The following is a 17,784-nucleotide window of genomic DNA, read 5'->3' as shown; positions in this document are numbered from 1 at the left end:
ATCGCAAACCACATCCGTCGAACGTTTTTTAACTTCCCGCAAAAGGTTAAGCACCCGAACTGAGGCTCCAACCCAGGACCGTTAGGTTAAGAGCCTAACGCTCTACCGACTGAGCTACACGGGCGACCCTCAGCGGGCAAAATCGTAACGTCACAACATTCAATAAAACCGAGAACGAAATTTAAAATTTTTAGTTTTCTTCAAACAGGCTTCCCTCTTAAACTGTGGCTTCAACAGAGGCTCTTTAGGTTAAAACCCTCAAGCTTTACCGACTAAGCTATCCTGGCTCTTCCAGCGCTCATCTTCTTGAAAATTGCGGATAATTTCTTTTTATTCATTTTCTTCTGTTAATATATTAAAAGCCCTTTTTATTCATATGTTAAAAAAGAAACGTCATTATGATTGAAAGTTTCCACCTTGGCAACTGGCGCTGACTAGGAATTGAGGCGTCCATTAGTTATCCAGCGTCTTGGAAGCATAAATTAGAGGATTTTATGAGGGTGGAGACTCTGACGATCATCGGGCTGTGGAGATATAACTACCGCGTGAATTTTGCCGTCAGTATGGGGCACTCAGAGAGCCCAAACTGAACAAGGTTTTATAACGACGTAAGAACTGGCTAAGGTCTTAATGCAGCACACAAAATTTCCCGTGGGAAACCGTCATTGGTTGGCCTTTAAGTGCGGTTTTAATTATCAGACCACCCAAGAAAGTCAGTTTCTATTAATTTTTTTTAAAACATGAAAAACAGTTTCTATGCAATAGAAAAAAAATTAAAAGATTTTTATACAACATTTTTTATTTAAATTCCAGTATGGGCTACGAGTAACAACGAAAAGGACTCTGACTATAAGTCATTTAAAACAACGCCTGACGAACAGATGTAAGTAGTTCAATATTTGGATTTGGAAATAAATAACTTCCGCTTTTTTCAAGGTCACGAATTTATCGCAAACCACATCCGTCGAACGTTTCTTAACTTCCCGCAAAAGGTTAAGCACCCGAACTGAGGCTCCAACCCAGGACCGTTAGGTTAAGAGCCTAACGCTCTACCGACTGAGCTACACGGGCGACCCTCAGCGGGCAAAATCGTAACGTCACAACATTCAATAAAACCGAGAACGAAATTTAAAATTTTTAGTTTTCTTCAAACAGGCTTCCCTCTTAAACTGTGGCTTCAACAGAGGCTCTTTAGGTTAAAACCCTCAAGCTTTACCGACTAAGCTATCCTGGCTCTTCCAGCGCTCATCTTCTTGAAAATTGCGGATAATTTCTTTTTATTCATTTTCTTCTGTTAATATATTAAAAGCCCTTTTTATTCATATGTTAAAAAAGAAACGTCATTATGATTGAAAGTTTCCACCTTGGCAACTGGCGCTGACTAGGAATTGAGGCGTCCATTAGTTATCCAGCGTCTTGGAAGCATAAATTAGAGGATTTTATGAGGGTGGAGACTCTGACGATCATCGGGCTGTGGAGATATAACTACCGCGTGAATTTTGCCGTCAGTATGGGGCACTCGGAGAGCCCAAACTGAACAAGGTTTTATAACGACGTAAGAACTGGCTAAGGTCTTAATGCAGCACACAAAATTTCCCGTGGGAAACCGTCATTGGTTGGCCTTTAAGTGCGGTTTTAATTATCAGACCACCCAAGAAAGTCAGTTTCTATTCATTTTTTTTAAAACATGAAAAACAGTTTCTATGCAATAGAAAAAAAATTAAAAGATTTTTATACAACATTTTTTATTTAAATTCCAGTATGGGCAACGAGTAACAACGAAAAGGACTCTGACTATAAGTCATTTAAAACAACGCCTGACGAACAGACGTAAGTAGTTCAATATTTGGATTTGGAAATAAATAACTTCCGCTTTTTTTCAAGGTCACGAATTTATCGCAAACCACATCCGTCGAACGTTTCTTAACTTCCCGCAAAAGGTTAAGCACCCGAACTGAGGCTCCAACCCAGGACCGTTAGGTTAAGAGCCTAACGCTCTACCGACTGAGCTACACGGGCGACCCTCAGCGGGCAAAATCGTAACGTCACAACATTCAATAAAACCGAGAACGAAATTTAAAATTTTTAGTTTTCTTCAAACAGGCTTCCCTCTTAAACTGTGGCTTCAACAGAGGCTCTTTAGGTTAAAACCCTCAAGCTTTACCGACTAAGCTATCCTGGCTCTTCCAGCGCTCATCTTCTTGAAAATTGCGGATAATTTCTTTTTATTCATTTTCTTCTGTTAATATATTAAAAGCCCTTTTTATTCATATGTTAAAAAAGAAACGTCATTATGATTGAAAGTTTCCACCTTGGCAACTGGCGCTGACTAGGAATTGAGGTGTCCATTAGTTATCCAGCGTCTTGGAAGCATAAATTAGAGGATTTTATGAGGGTGGAGACTCTGACGATCATCGGGCTGTGGAGATATAACTACCGCGTGAATTTTGCCGTCAGTATGGGGCACTCAGAGAGCCCAAACTGAACAAGGTTTTATAACGACGTAAGAACTGGCTAAGGTCTTAATGCAGCACACAAAATTTCCCGTGGGAAACCGTCATTGGTTGGCCTTTAAGTGCGGTTTTAATTATCAGACCACCCAAGAAAGTCAGTTTCTATTAATTTTTTTTAAAACATGAAAAACAGTTTCTATGCAATAGAAAAAAAATTAAAAGATTTTTATACAACATTTTTTATTTAAATTCCAGTATGGGCTACGAGTAACAACGAAAAGGACTCTGACTATAAGTCATTTAAAACAACGCCTGACGAACAGATGTAAGTAGTTCAATATTTGGATTTGGAAATAAATAACTTCCGCTTTTTTCAAGGTCACGAATTTATCGCAAACCACATCCGTCGAACATTTCTTAACTTCCCGCAAAAGGTTAAGCACCCGAACTGAGGCTCCAACCCAGGACCGTTAGGTTAAGAGCCTAACGCTCTACCGACTGAGCTACACGGGCGACCCTCAGCGGGCAAAATCGTAACGTCACAACATTCAATAAAACCGAGAACGAAATTTAAAATTTTTAGTTTTCTTCAAACAGGCTTCCCTCTTAAACTGTGGCTTCAACAGAGGCTCTTTAGGTTAAAACCCTCAAGCTTTACCGACTAAGCTATCCTGGCTCTTCCAGCGCTCATCTTCTTGAAAATTGCGGATAATTTCTTTTTATTCATTTTCTTCTGTTAATATATTAAAAGCCCTTTTTATTCATATGTTAAAAAAGAAACGTCATTATGATTGAAAGTTTCCACCTTGGCAACTGGCGCTGACTAGGAATTGAGGCGTCCATTAGTTATCCAGCGTCTTGGAAGCATAAATTAGAGGATTTTATGAGGGTGGAGACTCTGACGATCATCGGGCTGTGGAGATATAACTACCGCGTGAATTTTGCCGTCAGTATGGGGCACTCGGAGAGCTCAAACTGAACAAGGTTTTATAACGACGTAAGAACTGGCTAAGGTCTTAATGCAGCACACAAAATTTCCCGTGGGAAACCGTCATTGGTTGGCCTTTAAGTGCGGTTTTAATTATTAGACCACCCAAGAAAGTCAGTTTCGATTCATTTTTTTGAAAACATGAAAAACAGTTTCTATGCAATAGAAAAAAAATTAAAAGATTTTTATACAACATTTTTTATTTAAATTCCAGTATGGGCAACGAGTAACAACGAAAAGGACTCTGACTATAAGTCATTTAAAACAACGCCTGACGAACAGACGTAAGTAGTTCAATATTTGGATTTGGAAATAAATAACTTCCGCTTTTTTTCAAGGTCACGAATTTATCGCAAACCACATCCGTCGAACGTTTCTTAACTTCCCGCAAAAGGTTAAGCACCCGAACTGAGGCTCCAACCCAGGACCGTTAGGTTAAGAGCCTAACGCTCTACCGACTGAGCTACACGGGCGACCCTCAGCGGGCAAAATCGTAACGTCACAACATTCAATAAAACCGAGAACGAAATTTAAAATTTTTAGTTTTCTTCAAACAGGCTTCCCTCTTAAACTGTGGCTTCAACAGAGGCTCTTTAGGTTAAAACCCTCAAGCTTTACCGACTAAGCTATCCTGGCTCTTCCAGCGCTCATCTTCTTGAAAATTGCGGATAATTTCTTTTTATTCATTTTCTTCTGTTAATATATTAAAAGCCCTTTTTATTCATATGTTAAAAAAGAAACGTCATTATGATTGAAAGTTTCCACCTTGGCAACTGGCGCTGACTAGGAATTGAGGCGTCCATTAGTTATCCAGCGTCTTGGAAGCATAAATTAGAGGATTTTATGAGGGTGGAGACTCTGACGATCATCGGGCTGTGGAGATATAACTACCGCGTGAATTTTGCCGTCAGTATGGGGCACTCGGAGAGCTCAAACTGAACAAGGTTTTATAACGACGTAAGAACTGGCTAAGGTCTTAATGCAGCACACAAAATTTCCCGTGGGAAACCGTCATTGGTTGGCCTTTAAGTGCGGTTTTAATTATTAGACCACCCAAGAAAGTCAGTTTCGATTCATTTTTTTGAAAACATGAAAAACAGTTTCTATGCAATAGAAAAAAAATTAAAAGATTTTTATACAACATTTTTTATTTAAATTCCAGTATGGGCAACGAGTAACAACGAAAAGGACTCTGACTATAAGTCATTTAAAACAACGCCTGACGAACAGACGTAAGTAGTTCAATATTTGGATTTGGAAATAAATAACTTCCGCTTTTTTTCAAGGTCACGAATTTATCGCAAACCACATCCGTCGAACGTTTCTTAACTTCCCGCAAAAGGTTAAGCACCCGAACTGAGGCTCCAACCCAGGACCGTTAGGTTAAGAGCCTAACGCTCTACCGACTGAGCTACACGGGCGACCCTCAGCGGGCAAAATCGTAACGTCACAACATTCAATAAAACCGAGAACGAAATTTAAAATTTTTAGTTTTCTTCAAACAGGCTTCCCTCTTAAACTGTGGCTTCAACAGAGGCTCTTTAGGTTAAAACCCTCAAGCTTTACCGACTAAGCTATCCTGGCTCTTCCAGCGCTCATCTTCTTGAAAATTGCGGATAATTTCTTTTTATTCATTTTCTTCTGTTAATATATTAAAAGCCCTTTTTATTCATATGTTAAAAAAGAAACGTCATTATGATTGAAAGTTTCCACCTTGGCAACTGGCGCTGACTAGGAATTGAGGCGTCCATTAGTTATCCAGCGTCTTGGAAGCATAAATTAGAGGATTTTATGAGGGTGGAGACTCTGACGATCATCGGGCTGTGGAGATATAACTACCGCGTGAATTTTGCCGTCAGTATGGGGCACTCAGAGAGCCCAAACTGAACAAGGTTTTATAACGACGTAAGAACTGGCTAAGGTCTTAATGCAGCACACAAAATTTCCCGTGGGAAACCGTCATTGGTTGGCCTTTAAGTGCGGTTTTAATTATCAGACCACCCAAGAAAGTCAGTTTCTATTAATTTTTTTTAAAACATGAAAAACAGTTTCTATGCAATAGAAAAAAAATTAAAAGATTTTTATACAACATTTTTTATTTAAATTCCAGTATGGGCTACGAGTAACAACGAAAAGGACTCTGACTATAAGTCATTTAAAACAACGCCTGACGAACAGACGTAAGTAGTTCAATATTTGGATTTGGAAATAAATAACTTCCGCTTTTTTCAAGGTCACGAATTTATCGCAAACCACATCCGTCGAACGTTTCTTAACTTCCCGCAAAAGGTTAAGCACCCGAACTGAGGCTCCAACCCAGGACCGTTAGGTTAAGAGCCTAACGCTCTACCGACTGAGCTACACGGGCGACCCTCAGCGGGCAAAATCGTAACGTCACAACATTCAATAAAACCGAGAACGAAATTTAAAATTTTTAGTTTTCTTCAAACAGGCTTCCCTCTTAAACTGTGGCTTCAACAGAGGCTCTTTAGGTTAAAACCCTCAAGCTTTACCGACTAAGCTATCCTGGCTCTTCCAGCGCTCATCTTCTTGAAAATTGCGGATAATTTCTTTTTATTCATTTTCTTCTGTTAATATATTAAAAGCCCTTTTTATTCATATGTTAAAAAAGAAACGTCATTATGATTGAAAGTTTCCACCTTGGCAACTGGCGCTGACTAGGAATTGAGGCGTCCATTAGTTATCCAGCGTCTTGGAAGCATAAATTAGAGGATTTTATGAGGGTGGAGACTCTGACGATCATCGGGCTGTGGAGATATAACTACCGCGTGAATTTTGCCGTCAGTATGGGGCACTCGGAGAGCCCAAACTGAACAAGGTTTTATAACGACGTAAGAACTGGCTAAGGTCTTAATGCAGCACACAAAATTTCCCGTGGGAAACCGTCATTGGTTGGCCTTTAAGTGCGGTTTTAATTATCAGACCACCCAAGAAAGTCAGTTTCTATTCATTTTTTTTAAAACATGAAAAACAGTTTCTATGCAATAGAAAAAAAATTAAAAGATTTTTATACAACATTTTTTATTTAAATTCCAGTATGGGCAACGAGTAACAACGAAAAGGACTCTGACTATAAGTCATTTAAAACAACGCCTGACGAACAGACGTAAGTAGTTCAATATTTGGATTTGGAAATAAATAACTTCCGCTTTTTTTCAAGGTCACGAATTTATCGCAAACCACATCCGTCGAACGTTTTTTAACTTCCCGCAAAAGGTTAAGCACCCGAACTGAGGCTCCAACCCAGGACCGTTAGGTTAAGAGCCTAACGCTCTACCGACTGAGCTACACGGGCGACCCTCAGCGGGCAAAATCGTAACGTCACAACATTCAATAAAACCGAGAACGAAATTTAAAATTTTTAGTTTTCTTCAAACAGGCTTCCCTCTTAAACTGTGGCTTCAACAGAGGCTCTTTAGGTTAAAACCCTCAAGCTTTACCGACTAAGCTATCCTGGCTCTTCCAGCGCTCATCTTCTTGAAAATTGCGGATAATTTCTTTTTATTCATTTTCTTCTGTTAATATATTAAAAGCCCTTTTTATTCATATGTTAAAAAAGAAACGTCATTATGATTGAAAGTTTCCACCTTGGCAACTGGCGCTGACTAGGAATTGAGGCGTCCATTAGTTATCCAGCGTCTTGGAAGCATAAATTAGAGGATTTTATGAGGGTGGAGACTCTGACGATCATCGGGCTGTGGAGATATAACTACCGCGTGAATTTTGCCGTCAGTATGGGGCACTCAGAGAGCCCAAACTGAACAAGGTTTTATAACGACGTAAGAACTGGCTAAGGTCTTAATGCAGCACACAAAATTTCCCGTGGGAAACCGTCATTGGTTGGCCTTTAAGTGCGGTTTTAATTATCAGACCACCCAAGAAAGTCAGTTTCTATTAATTTTTTTTAAAACATGAAAAACAGTTTCTATGCAATAGAAAAAAAATTAAAAGATTTTTATACAACATTTTTTATTTAAATTCCAGTATGGGCTACGAGTAACAACGAAAAGGACTCTGACTATAAGTCATTTAAAACAACGCCTGACGAACAGACGTAAGTAGTTCAATATTTGGATTTGGAAATAAATAACTTCCGCTTTTTTCAAGGTCACGAATTTATCGCAAACCACATCCGTCGAACGTTTCTTAACTTCCCGCAAAAGGTTAAGCACCCGAACTGAGGCTCCAACCCAGGACCGTTAGGTTAAGAGCCTAACGCTCTACCGACTGAGCTACACGGGCGACCCTCAGCGGGCAAAATCGTAACGTCACAACATTCAATAAAACCGAGAACGAAATTTAAAATTTTTAGTTTTCTTCAAACAGGCTTCCCTCTTAAACTGTGGCTTCAACAGAGGCTCTTTAGGTTAAAACCCTCAAGCTTTACCGACTAAGCTATCCTGGCTCTTCCAGCGCTCATCTTCTTGAAAATTGCGGATAATTTCTTTTTATTCATTTTCTTCTGTTAATATATTAAAAGCCCTTTTTATTCATATGTTAAAAAAGAAACGTCATTATGATTGAAAGTTTCCACCTTGGCAACTGGCGCTGACTAGGAATTGAGGCGTCCATTAGTTATCCAGCGTCTTGGAAGCATAAATTAGAGGATTTTATGAGGGTGGAGACTCTGACGATCATCGGGCTGTGGAGATATAACTACCGCGTGAATTTTGCCGTCAGTATGGGGCACTCGGAGAGCCCAAACTGAACAAGGTTTTATAACGACGTAAGAACTGGCTAAGGTCTTAATGCAGCACACAAAATTTCCCGTGGGAAACCGTCATTGGTTGGCCTTTAAGTGCGGTTTTAATTATCAGACCACCCAAGAAAGTCAGTTTCTATTCATTTTTTTTAAAACATGAAAAACAGTTTCTATGCAATAGAAAAAAAATTAAAAGATTTTTATACAACATTTTTTATTTAAATTCCAGTATGGGCAACGAGTAACAACGAAAAGGACTCTGACTATAAGTCATTTAAAACAACGCCTGACGAACAGACGTAAGTAGTTCAATATTTGGATTTGGAAATAAATAACTTCCGCTTTTTTTCAAGGTCACGAATTTATCGCAAACCACATCCGTCGAACGTTTCTTAACTTCCCGCAAAAGGTTAAGCACCCGAACTGAGGCTCCAACCCAGGACCGTTAGGTTAAGAGCCTAACGCTCTACCGACTGAGCTACACGGGCGACCCTCAGCGGGCAAAATCGTAACGTCACAACATTCAATAAAACCGAGAACGAAATTTAAAATTTTTAGTTTTCTTCAAACAGGCTTCCCTCTTAAACTGTGGCTTCAACAGAGGCTCTTTAGGTTAAAACCCTCAAGCTTTACCGACTAAGCTATCCTGGCTCTTCCAGCGCTCATCTTCTTGAAAATTGCGGATAATTTCTTTTTATTCATTTTCTTCTGTTAATATATTAAAAGCCCTTTTTATTCATATGTTAAAAAAGAAACGTCATTATGATTGAAAGTTTCCACCTTGGCAACTGGCGCTGACTAGGAATTGAGGTGTCCATTAGTTATCCAGCGTCTTGGAAGCATAAATTAGAGGATTTTATGAGGGTGGAGACTCTGACGATCATCGGGCTGTGGAGATATAACTACCGCGTGAATTTTGCCGTCAGTATGGGGCACTCAGAGAGCCCAAACTGAACAAGGTTTTATAACGACGTAAGAACTGGCTAAGGTCTTAATGCAGCACACAAAATTTCCCGTGGGAAACCGTCATTGGTTGGCCTTTAAGTGCGGTTTTAATTATCAGACCACCCAAGAAAGTCAGTTTCTATTAATTTTTTTTAAAACATGAAAAACAGTTTCTATGCAATAGAAAAAAAATTAAAAGATTTTTATACAACATTTTTTATTTAAATTCCAGTATGGGCTACGAGTAACAACGAAAAGGACTCTGACTATAAGTCATTTAAAACAACGCCTGACGAACAGATGTAAGTAGTTCAATATTTGGATTTGGAAATAAATAACTTCCGCTTTTTTCAAGGTCACGAATTTATCGCAAACCACATCCGTCGAACGTTTCTTAACTTCCCGCAAAAGGTTAAGCACCCGAACTGAGGCTCCAACCCAGGACCGTTAGGTTAAGAGCCTAACGCTCTACCGACTGAGCTACACGGGCGACCCTCAGCGGGCAAAATCGTAACGTCACAACATTCAATAAAACCGAGAACGAAATTTAAAATTTTTAGTTTTCTTCAAACAGGCTTCCCTCTTAAACTGTGGCTTCAACAGAGGCTCTTTAGGTTAAAACCCTCAAGCTTTACCGACTAAGCTATCCTGGCTCTTCCAGCGCTCATCTTCTTGAAAATTGCGGATAATTTCTTTTTATTCATTTTCTTCTGTTAATATATTAAAAGCCCTTTTTATTCATATGTTAAAAAAGAAACGTCATTATGATTGAAAGTTTCCACCTTGGCAACTGGCGCTGACTAGGAATTGAGGCGTCCATTAGTTATCCAGCGTCTTGGAAGCATAAATTAGAGGATTTTATGAGGGTGGAGACTCTGACGATCATCGGGCTGTGGAGATATAACTACCGCGTGAATTTTGCCGTCAGTATGGGGCACTCGGAGAGCTCAAACTGAACAAGGTTTTATAACGACGTAAGAACTGGCTAAGGTCTTAATGCAGCACACAAAATTTCCCGTGGGAAACCGTCATTGGTTGGCCTTTAAGTGCGGTTTTAATTATTAGACCACCCAAGAAAGTCAGTTTCGATTCATTTTTTTGAAAACATGAAAAACAGTTTCTATGCAATAGAAAAAAAATTAAAAGATTTTTATACAACATTTTTTATTTAAATTCCAGTATGGGCAACGAGTAACAACGAAAAGGACTCTGACTATAAGTCATTTAAAACAACGCCTGACGAACAGACGTAAGTAGTTCAATATTTGGATTTGGAAATAAATAACTTCCGCTTTTTTTCAAGGTCACGAATTTATCGCAAACCACATCCGTCGAACGTTTCTTAACTTCCCGCAAAAGGTTAAGCACCCGAACTGAGGCTCCAACCCAGGACCGTTAGGTTAAGAGCCTAACGCTCTACCGACTGAGCTACACGGGCGACCCTCAGCGGGCAAAATCGTAACGTCACAACATTCAATAAAACCGAGAACGAAATTTAAAATTTTTAGTTTTCTTCAAACAGGCTTCCCTCTTAAACTGTGGCTTCAACAGAGGCTCTTTAGGTTAAAACCCTCAAGCTTTACCGACTAAGCTATCCTGGCTCTTCCAGCGCTCATCTTCTTGAAAATTGCGGATAATTTCTTTTTATTCATTTTCTTCTGTTAATATATTAAAAGCCCTTTTTATTCATATGTTAAAAAAGAAACGTCATTATGATTGAAAGTTTCCACCTTGGCAACTGGCGCTGACTAGGAATTGAGGCGTCCATTAGTTATCCAGCGTCTTGGAAGCATAAATTAGAGGATTTTATGAGGGTGGAGACTCTGACGATCATCGGGCTGTGGAGATATAACTACCGCGTGAATTTTGCCGTCAGTATGGGGCACTCGGAGAGCCCAAACTGAACAAGGTTTTATAACGACGTAAGAACTGGCTAAGGTCTTAATGCAGCACACAAAATTTCCCGTGGGAAACCGTCATTGGTTGGCCTTTAAGCGCGGTTTTAATTATTAGACCACCCAAGAAAGTCAGTTTCGATTCATTTTTTTGAAAACATGAAAAACAGTTTCTATGCAATAGAAAAAAAATTAAAAGATTTTTATACAACATTTTTTATTTAAATTCCAGTATGGGCAACGAGTAACAACGAAAAGGACTCTGACTATAAGTCATTTAAAACAACGCCTGACGAACAGACGTAAGTAGTTCAATATTTGGATTTGGAAATAAATAACTTCCGCTTTTTTTCAAGGTCACGAATTTATCGAAAACCACATCCGTCGAACGTTTCTTAACTTCCCGCAAAAGGTTAAGCACCCGAACTGAGGCTCCAACCCAGGACCGTTAGGTTAAGAGCCTAACGCTCTACCGACTGAGCTACACGGGCGACCCTCAGCGGGCAAAATCGTAACGTCACAACATTCAATAAAACCGAGAACGAAATTTAAAATTTTTAGTTTTCTTCAAACAGGCTTCCCTCTTAAACTGTGGCTTCAACAGAGGCTCTTTAGGTTAAAACCCTCAAGCTTTTCCGACTAAGCTATCCTGGCTCTTCCAGCGCTCATCTTCTTGAAAATTGCGGATAATTTCTTTTTATTCATTTTCTTCTGTTAATATATTAAAAGCCCTTTTTATTCATATGTTAAAAAAGAAACGTCATTATGATTGAAAGTTTCCACCTTGGCAACTGGCGCTGACTAGGAATTGAGGCGTCCATTAGTTATCCAGCGTCTTGGAAGCATAAATTAGAGGATTTTATGAGGGTGGAGACTCTGACGATCATCGGGCTGTGGAGATATAACTACCGCGTGAATTTTGCCGTCAGTATGGGGCACTCGGAGAGCCCAAACTGAACAAGGTTTTATAACGACGTAAGAACTGGCTAAGGTCTTAATGCAGCACACAAAATTTCCCGTGGGAAACCGTCATTGGTTGGCCTTTAAGTGCGGTTTTAATTATCAGACCACCCAAGAAAGTCAGTTTCTATTCATTTTTTTTAAAACATGAAAAACAGTTTCTATGCAATAGAAAAAAAATTAAAAGATTTTTATACAACATTTTTTATTTAAATTCCAGTATGGGCAACGAGTTACAACGAAAAGGACTCTGACTATAAGTCATTTAAAACAACGCCTGACGAACAGACGTAAGTAGTTCAATATTTGGATTTGGAAATAAATAACTTCCGCTTTTTTTCAAGGTCACGAATTTATCGAAAACCACATCCGTCGAACGTTTCTTAACTTCCCGCAAAAGGTTAAGCACCCGAACTGAGGCTCCAACCCAGGACCGTTAGGTTAAGAGCCTAACGCTCTACCGACTGAGCTACACGGGCGACCCTCAGCGGGCAAAATCGTAACGTCACAACATTCAATAAAACCGAGAACGAAATTTAAAATTTTTAGTTTTCTTCAAACAGGCTTCCCTCTTAAACTGTGGCTTCAACAGAGGCTCTTTAGGTTAAAACCCTCAAGCTTTTCCGACTAAGCTATCCTGGCTCTTCCAGCGCTCATCTTCTTGAAAATTGCGGATAATTTCTTTTTATTCATTTTCTTCTGTTAATATATTAAAAGCCCTTTTTATTCATATGTTAAAAAAGAAACGTCATTATGATTGAAAGTTTCCACCTTGGCAACTGGCGCTGACTAGGAATTGAGGCGTCCATTAGTTATCCAGCGTCTTGGAAGCATAAATTAGAGGATTTTATGAGGGTGGAGACTCTGACGATCATCGGGCTGTGGAGATATAACTACCGCGTGAATTTTGCCGTCAGTATGGGGCACTCGGAGAGCCCAAACTGAACAAGGTTTTATAACGACGTAAGAACTGGCTAAGGTCTTAATGCAGCACACAAAATTTCCCGTGGGAAACCGTCATTGGTTGGCCTTTAAGTGCGGTTTTAATTATCAGACCACCCAAGAAAGTCAGTTTCTATTCATTTTTTTTAAAACATGAAAAACAGTTTCTATGCAATAGAAAAAAAATTAAAAGATTTTTATACAACATTTTTTATTTAAATTCCAGTATGGGCAACGAGTAACAACGAAAAGGACTCTGACTATAAGTCATTTAAAACAACGCCTGACGAACAGACGTAAGTAGTTCAATATTTGGATTTGGAAATAAATAACTTCCGCTTTTTTTCAAGGTCACGAATTTATCGCAAACCACATCCGTCGAACGTTTCTTAACTTCCCGCAAAAGGTTAAGCACCCGAACTGAGGCTCCAACCCAGGACCGTTAGGTTAAGAGCCTAACGCTCTACCGACTGAGCTACACGGGCGACCCTCAGCGGGCAAAATCGTAACGTCACAACATTCAATAAAACCGACAACGAAATTTAAAATTTTTAGTTTTCTTCAAACAGGCTTCCCTCTTAAACTGTGGCTTCAACAGAGGCTCTTTAGGTTAAAACCCTCAAGCTTTACCGACTAAGCTATCCTGGCTCTTCCAGCGCTCATCTTCTTGAAAATTGCGGATAATTTCTTTTTATTCATTTTCTTCTGTTAATATATTAAAAGCCCTTTTTATTCATATGTTAAAAAAGAAACGTCATTATGATTGAAAGTTTCCACCTTGGCAACTGGCGCTGACTAGGAATTGAGGCGTCCATTAGTTATCCAGCGTCTTGGAAGCATAAATTAGAGGATTTTATGAGGGTGGAGACTCTGACGATCATCGGGCTGTGGAGATATAACTACCGCGTGAATTTTGCCGTCAGTATGGGGCACTCGGAGAGCCCAAACTGAACAAGGTTTTATAACGACGTAAGAACTGGCTAAGGTCTTAATGCAGCACACAAAATTTCCCGTGGGAAACCGTCATTGGTTGGCCTTTAAGTGCGGTTTTAATTATCAGACCACCCAAGAAAGTCAGTTTCTATTCATTTTTTTTAAAACATGAAAAACAGTTTCTATGCAATAGAAAAAAAATTAAAAGATTTTTATACAACATTTTTTATTTAAATTCCAGTATGGGCTACGAGTAACAACGAAAAGGACTCTGACTATAAGTCATTTAAAACAACGCCTGACGAACAGACGTAAGTAGTTCAATATTTGGATTTGGAAATAAATAACTTCCGCTTTTTTTCAAGGTCACGAATTTATCGCAAACCACATCCGTCGAACGTTTCTTAACTTCCCGCAAAAGGTTAAGCACCCGAACTGGGGCTCGAACCCAGGACCGTTAGGTTAAGAGCCTAACGCTCTACCGACTGAGCTACATGGGCGACCCTCAGCGGGCAAAATCGTAACGTCACAACATTCAATAAAACCGACAACGAAATTTAAAAATTTTAGTTTTCTTCAAACAGGCTTCCCTCTTAAACTGTGGCTTCAACAGAGGCTCTTTAGGTTAAAACCCTTAAGCTTTACCGACTAATCTATCCTGGCTCTTCCAGCGCTCATCTTCTTGAAAATTGCGGATAATTTTTTTTTATTCATTTTCTTCTGTTAATATATTAAAAGCCCTTTTTATTCATATGTTAAAAAAGAAACGTCATTATGATTGAAAGTTTCCACCTTGGCAACTGGCGCTGACTAGGAATTGAATCGTCCATTAGTTATCCAGCGTCTTGGAAGCATAAATTAGAGGATTTTATGAGGGTGGAGACTCTGACGATCATCGGGCTGTGGAGATATAACTACCGCGTGAATTTTGCCGTCAGTATGGGGCACTCGGAGAGCCCAAACTGAACAAGGTTTTATAACGACGTAAGAACTGGCTAAGGTCTTAATGCAGCACACAAAATTTCCCGTGGGAAACCGTCATTGGTTGGCCTTTAAGTGCGGTTTTAATTATCAGACCACCCAAGAAAGTCAGTTTCTATTCATTTTTTTTAAAACATGAAAAACAGTTTCTATGCAATACAAAAAAAATTAAAAGATTTTTATACAACATTTTTTATTTAAATTCCAGTATGGGCTACGAGTAACAACGAAAAGGACTCTGACTATAAGTCATTTTAAACAACGCCTGGCGAACAGACGTAAGTAGTTCAATATTTGGATTTGGAAATAAATAACTTCCGCTTTTTTTCAAGGTCACGAATTTATCGCAAACCACATCCGTCGAACGTTTCTTAACTTCCCGCAAAAGGTTAAGCAACCGAACTGAGGCTCCAACCCAGGACCGTTAGGTTAAGAGCCTAACGCTCTACCGACTGAGCTACACGGGCGACCCTCAGCGGGCAAAATCGTAACGTCACAACATTCAATAAAACCGACAACGAAATTTAAAAATTTTAGTTTTCTTCAAACAGGCTTCCCTCTTCAACTGTGGCTTCAACAGAGGCTCTTTAGGTTAAAACCCTCAAGCTTTACCGACTAAGCTATCCTGGCTCTTCCAGCGCTCATCTTCTTGAAAATTGCGGATAATTTCTTTTTATTCATTTTCTTCTGTTAATATATTAAAAGCCCTTTTTATTCATATGTTAAAAAAGAAACGTCATTATGATTGAAAGTTTCCACCTTGGCAACTGGCGCTGACTAGGAATTGAGGCGTCCATTAGTTATCCAGCGTCTTGGAAGCATAAATTAGAGGATTTTATGAGGGTGGAGACTCTGACGATCATCGGGCTGTGGAGATATAACTACCGCGTGAATTTTGCCGTCAGTATGGGGCACTCGGAGAGCCCAAACTGAACAAGGTTTTATAACGACGTAAGAACTGGCTAAGGTCTTAATGCAGCACACAAAAAATTTCCCGTGGGAAACCGTCATTGGTTGTCTTTTAAGTGCGGTTTTAATTATCAGACCACCCAAGAAAGTCAGTTTCTATTCATTTTTTTTAAAACATGAAAAACAGTTTCTATGCAATAGAAAAAAAATTAAAAGATTTTTATACAACATTTTTTATTTAAATTCCAGTATGGGCTACGAGTAACAACGAAAAGGACTCTGACTATAAGTCATTTAAAACAACGCCTGACGAACAGACGTAAGTAGTTCAATATTTGGATTTGGAAATAAATAACTTCCGCTTTTTTTCAAGGTCACGAATTTATCGCAAACCACATCCGTCGAACGTTTCTTAACTTCCCGCAAAAGGTTAAGCACCCGAACTGGGGCTCGAACCCAGGACCGTTAGGTTAAGAGCCTAACGCTCTACCGACTGAGCTACATGGGCGACCCTCAGCGGGCAAAATCGTAACGTCACAACATTCAATAAAACCGACAACGAAATTTAAAAATTTTAGTTTTCTTCAAACAGGCTTCCCTCTTAAACTGTGGCTTCAACAGAGGCTCTTTAGGTTAAAACCCTTAAGCTTTACCGACTAATCTATCCTGGCTCTTCCAGCGCTCATCTTCTTGAAAATTGCGGATAATTTTTTTTTATTCATTTTCTTCTGTTAATATATTAAAAGCCCTTTTTATTCATATGTTAAAAAAGAAACGTCATTATGATTGAAAGTTTCCACCTTGGCAACTGGCGCTGACTAGGAATTGAGGCGTCCATTAGTTATCCAGCGTCTTGGAAGCATAAATTAGAGGATTTTATGAGGGTGGAGACTCTGACGATCATCGGGCTGTGGAGATATAACTACCGCGTGAATTTTGCCGTCAGTATGGGGCACTCGGAGAGCCCAAACTGAACAAGGTTTTATAACGACGTAAGAACTGGCTAAGGTCTTAATGCAGCACACAAAATTTCCCGTGGGAAACCGTCATTGGTTGGCCTTTAAGTGCGGTTTTAATTATCAGACCACCCAAGAAAGTCAGTTTCTATTCATTTTTTTTAAAACATGAAAAACAGTTTCTATGCAATAGAAAAAAAATTAAAAGATTTTTATACAACATTTTTTATTTAAATTCCAGTATGGGCTACGAGTAACAACGAAAAGGACTCTGACTATAAGTCATTTTAAACAACGCCTGGCGAACAGACGTAAGTAGTTCAATATTTGGATTTGGAAATAAATAACTTCCGCTTTTTTTCAAGGTCACGAATTTATCGCAAACCACATCCGTCGAACGTTTCTTAACTTCCCGCAAAAGGTTAAGCAACCGAACTGAGGCTCCAACCCAGGACCGTTAGGTTAAGAGCCTAACGCTCTACCGACTGAGCTACACGGGCGACCCTCAGCGGGCAAAATCGTAACGTCACAACATTCAATAAAACCGACAACGAAATTTAAAAATTTTAGTTTTCTTCAAACAGGCTTCCCTCTTCAACTGTGGCTTCAACAGAGGCTCTTTAGGTTAAAACCCTCAAGCTTTACCGACTAAGCTATCCTGGCTCTTCCAGCGCTCATCTTCTTGAAAATTGCGGATAATTTCTTTTTATTCATTTTCTTCTGTTAATATATTAAAAGCCCTTTTTATTCATATGTTAAAAAAGAAACGTCATTATGATTGAAAGTTTCCACCTTGGCAACTGGCGCTGACTAGGAATTGAGGCGTCCATTAGTTATCCAGCGTCTTGGAAGCATAAATTAGAGGATTTTATGAGGGTGGAGACTCTGACGATCATCGGGCTGTGGAGATATAACTACCGCGTGAATTTTGCCGTCAGTATGGGGCACTCGGAGAGCCCAAACTGAACAAGGTTTTATAACGACGTAAGAACTGGCTAAGGTCTTAATGCAGCACACAAAATTTCCCGTGGGAAACCGTCATTGGTTGGCCTTTAAGTGCGGTTTTAATTATCAGACCACCCAAGAAAGTCAGTTTCTA

General features: G+C 39.3%; 18 non-coding genes across 18 annotated transcripts; all 18 read right to left on the bottom strand.

Moving 5' to 3' along the window:
* Positions 1-51: 51 nt before the first annotated feature.
* TRNAK-CUU (transfer RNA lysine (anticodon CUU)) lies at positions 52-124 on the bottom strand. The gene has a single exon. It is a non-coding gene; the product is annotated as a tRNA-Lys (tRNA).
* An 874-nt stretch (positions 125-998) lies between these two features.
* Positions 999-1,071, bottom strand: TRNAK-CUU (transfer RNA lysine (anticodon CUU)). Its single transcript has one exon. It is a non-coding gene; the product is annotated as a tRNA-Lys (tRNA).
* Positions 1,072-1,946: 875 nt separating this feature from the next.
* TRNAK-CUU (transfer RNA lysine (anticodon CUU)) lies at positions 1,947-2,019 on the bottom strand. Its single transcript has one exon. It is a non-coding gene; the product is annotated as a tRNA-Lys (tRNA).
* An 874-nt stretch (positions 2,020-2,893) lies between these two features.
* Positions 2,894-2,966, bottom strand: TRNAK-CUU (transfer RNA lysine (anticodon CUU)). The gene has a single exon. It is a non-coding gene; the product is annotated as a tRNA-Lys (tRNA).
* An 875-nt stretch (positions 2,967-3,841) lies between these two features.
* Positions 3,842-3,914, bottom strand: TRNAK-CUU (transfer RNA lysine (anticodon CUU)). The gene has a single exon. It is a non-coding gene; the product is annotated as a tRNA-Lys (tRNA).
* Positions 3,915-4,789: 875 nt separating this feature from the next.
* On the bottom strand, positions 4,790-4,862 carry TRNAK-CUU (transfer RNA lysine (anticodon CUU)). Its single transcript has one exon. It is a non-coding gene; the product is annotated as a tRNA-Lys (tRNA).
* Positions 4,863-5,736: 874 nt separating this feature from the next.
* TRNAK-CUU (transfer RNA lysine (anticodon CUU)) lies at positions 5,737-5,809 on the bottom strand. The gene has a single exon. It is a non-coding gene; the product is annotated as a tRNA-Lys (tRNA).
* An 875-nt stretch (positions 5,810-6,684) lies between these two features.
* Positions 6,685-6,757, bottom strand: TRNAK-CUU (transfer RNA lysine (anticodon CUU)). The gene has a single exon. It is a non-coding gene; the product is annotated as a tRNA-Lys (tRNA).
* Positions 6,758-7,631: 874 nt separating this feature from the next.
* Positions 7,632-7,704, bottom strand: TRNAK-CUU (transfer RNA lysine (anticodon CUU)). The gene has a single exon. It is a non-coding gene; the product is annotated as a tRNA-Lys (tRNA).
* Positions 7,705-8,579: 875 nt separating this feature from the next.
* Positions 8,580-8,652, bottom strand: TRNAK-CUU (transfer RNA lysine (anticodon CUU)). The gene has a single exon. It is a non-coding gene; the product is annotated as a tRNA-Lys (tRNA).
* An 874-nt stretch (positions 8,653-9,526) lies between these two features.
* Positions 9,527-9,599, bottom strand: TRNAK-CUU (transfer RNA lysine (anticodon CUU)). Its single transcript has one exon. It is a non-coding gene; the product is annotated as a tRNA-Lys (tRNA).
* An 875-nt stretch (positions 9,600-10,474) lies between these two features.
* TRNAK-CUU (transfer RNA lysine (anticodon CUU)) lies at positions 10,475-10,547 on the bottom strand. Its single transcript has one exon. It is a non-coding gene; the product is annotated as a tRNA-Lys (tRNA).
* Positions 10,548-11,422: 875 nt separating this feature from the next.
* On the bottom strand, positions 11,423-11,495 carry TRNAK-CUU (transfer RNA lysine (anticodon CUU)). The gene has a single exon. It is a non-coding gene; the product is annotated as a tRNA-Lys (tRNA).
* An 875-nt stretch (positions 11,496-12,370) lies between these two features.
* Positions 12,371-12,443, bottom strand: TRNAK-CUU (transfer RNA lysine (anticodon CUU)). The gene has a single exon. It is a non-coding gene; the product is annotated as a tRNA-Lys (tRNA).
* Positions 12,444-13,318: 875 nt separating this feature from the next.
* On the bottom strand, positions 13,319-13,391 carry TRNAK-CUU (transfer RNA lysine (anticodon CUU)). The gene has a single exon. It is a non-coding gene; the product is annotated as a tRNA-Lys (tRNA).
* An 875-nt stretch (positions 13,392-14,266) lies between these two features.
* Positions 14,267-14,339, bottom strand: TRNAK-CUU (transfer RNA lysine (anticodon CUU)). The gene has a single exon. It is a non-coding gene; the product is annotated as a tRNA-Lys (tRNA).
* An 873-nt stretch (positions 14,340-15,212) lies between these two features.
* On the bottom strand, positions 15,213-15,287 carry TRNAK-CUU (transfer RNA lysine (anticodon CUU)). Its single transcript has one exon. It is a non-coding gene; the product is annotated as a tRNA-Lys (tRNA).
* An 877-nt stretch (positions 15,288-16,164) lies between these two features.
* On the bottom strand, positions 16,165-16,237 carry TRNAK-CUU (transfer RNA lysine (anticodon CUU)). The gene has a single exon. It is a non-coding gene; the product is annotated as a tRNA-Lys (tRNA).
* Between the last annotated feature and the right edge of the window lie 1,547 nt (positions 16,238-17,784).

This window comes from Leiobunum rupestre, chromosome 1 (assembly GCF_980474605.1).
Source record: "Leiobunum rupestre chromosome 1, qqLeiRupe1.1.hap1, whole genome shotgun sequence".
NCBI classification, from domain to species: Eukaryota; Metazoa; Arthropoda; class Arachnida; order Opiliones; family Sclerosomatidae; genus Leiobunum; species Leiobunum rupestre.
This window is presented reverse-complemented; position numbering and strand designations above follow the sequence as displayed.